The following is an 8,426-nucleotide window of genomic DNA, read 5'->3' as shown; positions in this document are numbered from 1 at the left end:
ACATCTGACAAGAAGAGCATATTACTCTACTAAAAGCCATTTTTGCTTCTTTCAATCTGCAGACGCAGAAAATATCCCTGTCTTATTTCTCTACAAAACACTGATCCAGGCTAACTTAATACTTTTCACTTCTATTTTTAAATTTAATCAAGAGACATATCTCAATAAAACATATAATCAAGAAAGAAACCACTCTACTCACTACCAAAGACTTACAGCATAGTCCCAAGGCCACACTTAAAAGTATTCACTTACCTGTCTTGGTGCTGTGACCTCTTTCTCTTTAGTGAGCATTATACTTTTTGAATGATAAGCTGACAACTTTGGATACAAAATCTGGCCCCTAACCCAAGAAAAGTATGTATCTCTGCCATTTCCACCATCTTCAGCTGCTGCCACCATCAAACATGTCTTCACATCCCCTGTCAGCAAAAGATAATTCTTATCCAGAGATGAGTCCACTCCAACTGAAATTCTATTTTCCAGGATTTACAATTTCTAATGCAGATAGAATAGTTTTACTACAGAATTAATACCCACAACACAAAGTGACATTAAGGATCATGTTCATAGGACAAAGCCATACAGCATCATTTCATGTGCTACCAGGGATGTAAATATAGAAATGTGCATTGGAGGAAAAACACTTTAGTGATTATTGCTCCAGTCAGGGGTGGGAAATGCTCTTTATTATAATAAAGATGCCCACATCAAGATATTGAGGAAGCAATTTAAATTTATTTATTCAACAGGTCAATGTTGGATTTGGCAGGCTGAGTGTTTGGTTTGTTAATGATCAGGAAAGTGAAATTTCAGCTAATGCCAACTAGTGCCAATGTTTTAGCTGTTTTGATTTGTTGCTTAAAGGTCTGGACTTTCAGTATCATTGGGAAAAAAAAACTTAGTAAAGGTGTAAAGTATAGCATATTTCCATTTCTATGCCATGCTGTACTGACAATACTACAGCAATGTAGCAATATTATGTTGGCAAGTCCATTGTTTGGCATAAAGAAGCCAATGAGCAGATGTGAATGATGTGTTTTTTTCCCTGCGCTCTGCTGTACGTAACATGAGGTCAATTTCTTTGCACAACAAAGTTGGCCAAATAAATCTGCCCCACTGTCTTGTATACCATTTAGAAATTAGCAGTAATCTTGGTCTAGATACAAGGCAGTCCTGAGTCAGTTCAGATGCCAAGACAAACTATTTTCCAGCGTAACATATGTGCTGTATTTTCTTTGTCCATGGGCCTTACCAGAGAATGCAAATCATATCTTTGTGTTGTCAAATGCAAGTTTGTAGCTTCATAGCTCAAGACACTTAGACATGTGGAGATTTTCTTGTAAGTAGCCATTACAATAAATAATTATACTTTTATTCCATCGACTATGCAAAGTCACTTCCTGGAAAAAAATTGAAGTAAAATCAAAACTGCACGTTAACTATATCTCAAAGTTGCACAATAGCTTATTGATTATTTAGCACACATTTATATTTATTTCCTGATTCTTGCAGGCTGAATTTGTTTTTTACTTTATCACTGGAAAATTAAGCAGCTATGCTGTTATGTCGAATTTGTACAATATCCATGACAAAGAAAGAGGCTCTTTGTTAGTGATTAAACAATCTTCTCTGAAGTTTCGACATAGTTTACAAAATTATTGATATTATTGATGTTATTGATTTACTTTTTGTCAAGTGTGTTTGTTACAAATACAGTGATAAATGTAGTATAATGTCACCACTCTTCAACACCAACTTAAAACCTAAATAAACCAAAGATAGAGTATAAAAGTTGAAAAATAAAGAAATAAAATTAAAAACTCAACAGTTCAGTCCTTCTTAAGTGCTTATTGATGGGTCTGGATCTGGGCTTATTCACCCTACACTGAGACTAACAACAGCCTCGTGTCCCTTCACAGCGCTACCGCAGAAAACACTTGCCATTCTTTGGTGCCATCTTGCCCTGATCGATGACACCATGAGACCACATTGTGCCAATCTCCGCAATTTAGTCTTCATTGAAGGTGCTGGGTCCCACACCAGGCACTGGGCCGAAAGTCAACTCCTTCTGCTGCCTCCTTCTCATTCTGCGGATGAGAACACAACTGTACTCCCTCCAGTACTGCTGAGAAAAAGGCATGCCTCTGACCCACTGGGCACATCAATGCCTCCTGAGCTCTCCTCAAGAAGGTGAGCAAGGTTAACTTTTTCAAAAAGCACAGAAAGAAGAACAAAGTTGGTGAAATACTTAAAAGCAAATAAAATAATTATTTTTTTTTTAAAAATCACTAAGGATTTCAAGACAGGTGATGTGCCAAGGCTGCAGCATTTGGTTGGTCCTTGATATTATTCTGATCTCAGGAAAGCATTTCTACAGCAAGTGTTTGGAATTTGAACAGCTTCAACTCAGTGTTTATGAGTTAGAGGCAGAACTGCAGAAACTGCGATGTATCAGGGATGGGGAAAGTTACCTGAATTCCTGTACCGGGAGGGAGCCTTGGAACTTGGAATAGTATCTTCTAATTTGGTCAATGGTCAGGAACAGGAGGGTGTGACTGAGTGTTAGGCAGGTAAGGGACCCGGGGGAAGGAGTGCAGGAGTCTTAGACCCTGCAGTTGTCCAATAGGGTTGATGTTCTTTTGGTTTATTTGAATGACAGCAGAGGTTATGGGGGAGATGAAAAAAATGATCATAATACCATGGTTACTGGAAGCCATTCAAATGAAGGAAGCATTAAGAATGGACTGGTTCTCAGAGACAGTATAGAGAGAGGGTGGACACTGTTCTTTGCAGCAAAGTTAAGAGTCTAGATGGCTTGGTTGCCTGCCCAGGTCCAGGGTTTGCAACATCAGCTTATGCTAGAAGAGAACTTGCAGCAGGAGTAGGAGTATTTGATAGTCATGGACCATGTAGATATCAATGACATTGTTAGGACTTGGAAAGAGCTTTTGTCAAGAGATTATGAGGATCCAGGCATTAAATTAACAAGCAGAAGCTGACCATTCAGCCAATTTTAGCTGCTCCACTATTCAATGAGATCATAGTTGATTTGACAATTCTTAAATCCACTTTCTTGCCTTTTACCCATAACTCTTGATTTCCTTACTGGTTGAAAATAAATCTATCTCAGCCTTGAGTATGTTTAACAAACCAGCCTCTGCAGCCCTCTATAGTAAAAAAAATTCACAGATTCACCACCCTCAGACAAAAAACATCCTCCTCATCTCTGTCTTAAAAAGTGTGTCCCCTTATACCGAGATTGTGTCCTGCGATCATAAACTCTCCCACCTTACCATAATGACCCTATCAAGTCCACTAAGAATCTTATATATTTCAACAAGGTCACCTCTTATTCTTTTAAAATCCAATGAGTATCAGTCCTACTTACTTAACCTCTCCTTATTAGGCAGTCACTTCACACACAGTATCAGCCTAGTGAACATGCTGTGGACTTCCTCCAATAGAATCTTTCATTCAATAAGGGGCCTAACCTGTTCATTTTATTTCTCTCTGAATGCTTTATGACTACATCCTTACAATAAATACCAACATTTTCCCAATAACAGACATTAAGCTAACTTGCCTATAGCTAACAGTTTTTGCCTTTCTCACTTTTTAGTAAAGGTATTACATTGGAAAGTTGTCAGTCCTCTCAGATTGTTGCAGTGCACTTCCAGTGCATGCAGTACCTCTGTAGCTACTTCTTGTAATATCCTACAACTAAGTCCAGGGGACCTCTTGGTATTTAGCTCCATTAGTTTGCCCTCTAGAACTTGAGTCAGAATTTCAAAATAAGTTTGTAAACCATTTAGGATAAAAATTAAAATACATTTCTCGCTCAGAGGATTGTGAATCTTTGGAATTCTCTACTCAATTTGATGTTGTGGATATTTAGTTGTTGAGTACAGACAAATAGATTTATTTTGCAGGCTACATAAACTCGATTTGATTTGATTTGCTTGTTGTCACGTGTATTTTGTTAGAAAACACAGTGAAAAATGTTGTATAATGTCATAAAGAAATAAAACAGAACATTGAATATAAAGGCAGAAAAATAAAGAAATAACACCTGAAGAAGGATCGAGGCTCCGAAAGCTTAGGTTTTCGAATAAACCTATTGGACTATGGCGTGGTGTCATGTGAACTTTGACCTCAAAGAAATAAAGTTCAACTTTACAACCTTTCTTATTAAGTGCTCTGTCACAGGCCTGAAGAGCTCAGCCACAAGTCCTCTTGCCATGCAGGCAGAACAGAAATCGCCACTTTTCAGCACCATCTCACCTCTCCGATACTGGCAATGGAAGTTGCATGTCAGAACTTTCTGGAAGACTCAATGCAGCTGGATCTGCAAGAATTGCCTGGAAGTGGGGATATGGTACTAATACAGGAAGGTAGAGCTGAGATTGAAGATCAACCATGATCTGAATGTTTGATGACGCAGGTTCATTAACCCAAATGGCCTACACCAGTTCCTATTTATTTCATGTTCACAATGATCCATTGATAGTTGTAGGTGCATTAAACAGGAAATACCTATTCACTACCAACTGAAAAATCTGAACCATTAGGTAACAGTTGGGAGTAAGTCTTAATTCTGAGTGAGCATCAGGCAGCTTATGGGAATGATGGATACACCACTTGATTGAAGTTCCTGGAGTGAGGACTGTGAAATTTGAGAGCTATTCTTCATCTGAAAGAGCACCCCCATGCACCTCATTGATTCCAGTGAAGGAAAAATCCTCCTCAGACAATTATGGGATGAGGTTATGAGTTGGACCAAGAGTGTCAAGAATTTTGTGGGGCACTAACACCCATTCTCAACCCCCAGAAATGTTTAGAACAAAAAAGACTTCCAAGATTTGGAGAAGTCTCCAGTTCAACTTTTACAGTTAGGCAGTGAAATCCCTCGTATCAAAGAGAAGAGAATACGCCACATAAAATATACTTTTTAAGACCTCAATGTTGCAATGAGGTTCAATGAACAACTATGACTGAGAATTAGAATATTAAACATAGACTCCTGCTTGAAAGAAGTGGAAGACTACATTATGGAGATCCTTAGGGAACTGGATGTCAGACACAAGGTAGCTTCCTGTGATTTTTGAAAAGCCACTTCACTGATCTTGTTGAGCAGTGGGATTTAGTAACCACCAATCTATTGCAATGTGAAGGCAAACTTCATCATAAATTTGACTAAGATTTCATCTGAACCTTTACGTTACAATTTTGCTTTAGATAGCGCTGTCAAAGACAGAGAGAAACACAATCACAGTTTATTACTATTTAAATAAGATTTGCTTGAACAGCTGCTGGGAGTGAATGAAATGCTCATTATTTGCTGTTGAGTGGAAGCTGCCTGCAGTATATTAATCCGACAGTATCGTAAACTATTTGTCTTTTCCAAAAAATGGTTCAGGCCTCTGAGGAAATTAAATGTTGTCTGAGCTAATTCTGATACTGTTTATGATTGACATCAAGACTGAGCATTGAATTAGACAAATAGTTGAAGGCCATACTGCTCCTACATTCTTTATTTTAAAGCATATAAACAATATCAAAAATATTGCTGCTCTGTGGGAAAAAAAGACACTGTTGAGTCAGATCAGAAATTCACTATTCTGGGAAAATCTGCATGCATTTATACTTGCATTTTATGTTATGTTGGATGTTAGAAATTTCAGTTGCTAAAACACAGTTCGTATGTGCCTTGAGTATATTATAGAATCATAGAGATGTACAGCATAGAAACAGACCCTTCTATTCAGTCCAACCCATCCATGCCGACCAGATATCCCAACCCAATTTAGTCCCACCTGCCAGCACCCGGCCCATATCCCTCCAAACCCTTCCTATTCATATACCCATCCAAATGCCTCTTAAGTGTTGCAATTGTACCAGCCTCCACCACATCCTCTGGCAGTTCATTCCATACACGTACCACCCTCTGTGTGAAAAAGTTGCCCCTTAGGACTCTTTTATATATTCTGGAGATAAAATTGCATGGCATCACCTAATGGCCAGATTGTATAACCAAAGGGTGCTAAATACACAGGGATAATTCCATCATAAGTGCCAATGTAGATTTATTGGGAAAGTTCAAACAGAAGTGCACCAATGAGTGAATGAAAAGTAAGTAGATACATTGATAGATAGGAAGTGCATGTCAACACATCATTTGGATGCAATCACAAATAAGCAAAATGTGGAGTCAGTTCTATTATAGAATCCCTAAAGTATGGAAGCAGACCATTCAGCCCATCTGGTCCCTCCAAAGAGCATCCCAACCAGATCTACCTCATCTCTGTAACCCTGCATTACTTATGGCTAATCCACCTAGCATACACATCCTTGGACACTACGAACCATTTAGCATAGCCAATCCACTTAACCTGCACATTTTTGGACTACAGGAGGAAACCCACAAGGACTTGGGGAGAATGTGAAAATTCCAGATAGTCACCAGAGGCTGGGATCAAACCCAGGTCCTGGTACTGTGAGGCAGCAGTGCTAACCACTGTGCCAGCATGCCACCCATATATATGGCATTAGCAAAGTGACAGCTACCACCAAGTGTGGTAAATAGCCTTACTGCCCCATATATCCTTCCAAAGAGGTCTGCCATTGGGCACCAAAATGCTCATCTGTCTCAAAGGATCCTTCTAATATGCTAATCAGAGTTGGTTGGAGTGTACACTGTGGAGTAATTTAATGGGAAACCATAGAAAGCTTGCTGCGTTTTAAGACTCCACATTATCACAAATTATTTCTTATAATGTTCTTTATGTGATAATTCCAGCAACTACAAGCAAGCCAGTTTAACTCCAGTGATGGGAAAGCTTTTAGAAATGATTATCAAGGACAAAATTAACAAGTTGGTAGAAGAACAGATTTTGACAGATGAAATTCAGTCCAGAAAAATGCAAAATAATACAATTTAGTAGAAAGATTAAGGAGAGCAGTATAAAATTCTAAATGGGGTGGAGAATCAGATTGACATTCCAGGCTTGGAATGGGTGGGGGATGGGAGAAGGTATTATGTACAAACCATTGAAGGGCTAGTACTTCCAAACAAACCATTGAAGGTAGCAGAAAAGAATGAGAAAGGTAAAAGAAAAATGGGTACTGTGCTTTAAAAATAGATATTTAGACTTTTAAAAATGAGGAAGTCAAGATGAACCTTCATAAAATATGAACTCAGCCTCAACTGGAGTATTCAGTTTTGGGTACTGCATTTAGAAGGAATGTGAATGCTTTACAGAGAGTGCAGAAAATATTAAGAAGAATGCTTCTGGGAGAAGACAGACTTCAATTACCAAGATAGATTAGAAAATGTTGCTGCTCTCATTAGAAAAGAGAATGATGAGACTTTGAAAGAAGCATTCAAAATCATGAGCGGTTTACGGGGTGTACATAGTAACAAACTGTTCTTATTGGCAGAAGGGCTGAGAATTAAAAGATGCTAATTTACCTTGAAAGGCAAAAGAAGCAATGCTGACATGGAAAATGACATTTTTTATGTAGCTAGGATCTGAAGTACACTGCTGAAGATACTCTTGAGGCAGATTGAATTGTCAATTTCAAAATGGAATCAGACATTGGAGAATCACTCTTTGAAAAGGAGTACACACTTTGAATTGCACTTGCAAAGAATAGCAAAAGTACAAGGCACTTCTTAAAATCTTTAAAAGCTCTTTGGTTCTCCAAAATATTCCAAAGAACTTCACAGGAGCGTGGCAAAGCATAATTTGACACTCACATTAAGAAGAGGATTTTACAGCAAATAATTTAAAGCTTGTTTAGAAAGTTGGGTTTTAAGGAGAAACGTAGAAAAGAGGAATGGAAAGTGTAGAGAGATTTACTGAGACCATTCCACAGCCTTGAAGCCAGGAAGGTGAAGGCATGTTCAATAATAGTGGAGCAATTATGATTAGTGATACTCATTGTCTTACATCTCTAAATGTGACTCAGTATCAAAATTGCTTTCAAGACCTCCTTTGAACTGCTGAGGACATCTTATTACATTCCAAAAATAGCTGTCATTCTTGTTATTGTGAGGTTCTTACTCCTCCAGACCTCGCACTAATAGTTCTAAACTTGCTTTTTTACTGCTGCTGGTTAAGTAGCTCATGAATTTAGTTAGTGTGCTTCATGGTGCACAATGGGTCTAATAATCTTTTGAGTAAAAACAATGACTGCAGATGCTGGAAACCAGATTCTGGATTAGTGGAGCTGGAAGAGCACAGCAGTTCAGGCAGCATCCGAGGAGCAGTAAAGTCGACGTTTCAGACAAAAGCCCTTCATCAGGTATACGGGCAGAGAGCCTGAAGGGTGGAGAGATAAGTGAGAGGAGGGTGGGAGTGGGGAGAAAGTAGCATAGAGTACAATAGGTGAGTGGGGGAGGGGATGAAGGTGATAGGTCGGGT

Source organism: Chiloscyllium plagiosum, chromosome 1 (genome assembly GCF_004010195.1).
Source record: "Chiloscyllium plagiosum isolate BGI_BamShark_2017 chromosome 1, ASM401019v2, whole genome shotgun sequence".
NCBI classification, from domain to species: Eukaryota; Metazoa; Chordata; class Chondrichthyes; order Orectolobiformes; family Hemiscylliidae; genus Chiloscyllium; species Chiloscyllium plagiosum.
This window is presented reverse-complemented; position numbering follows the sequence as displayed.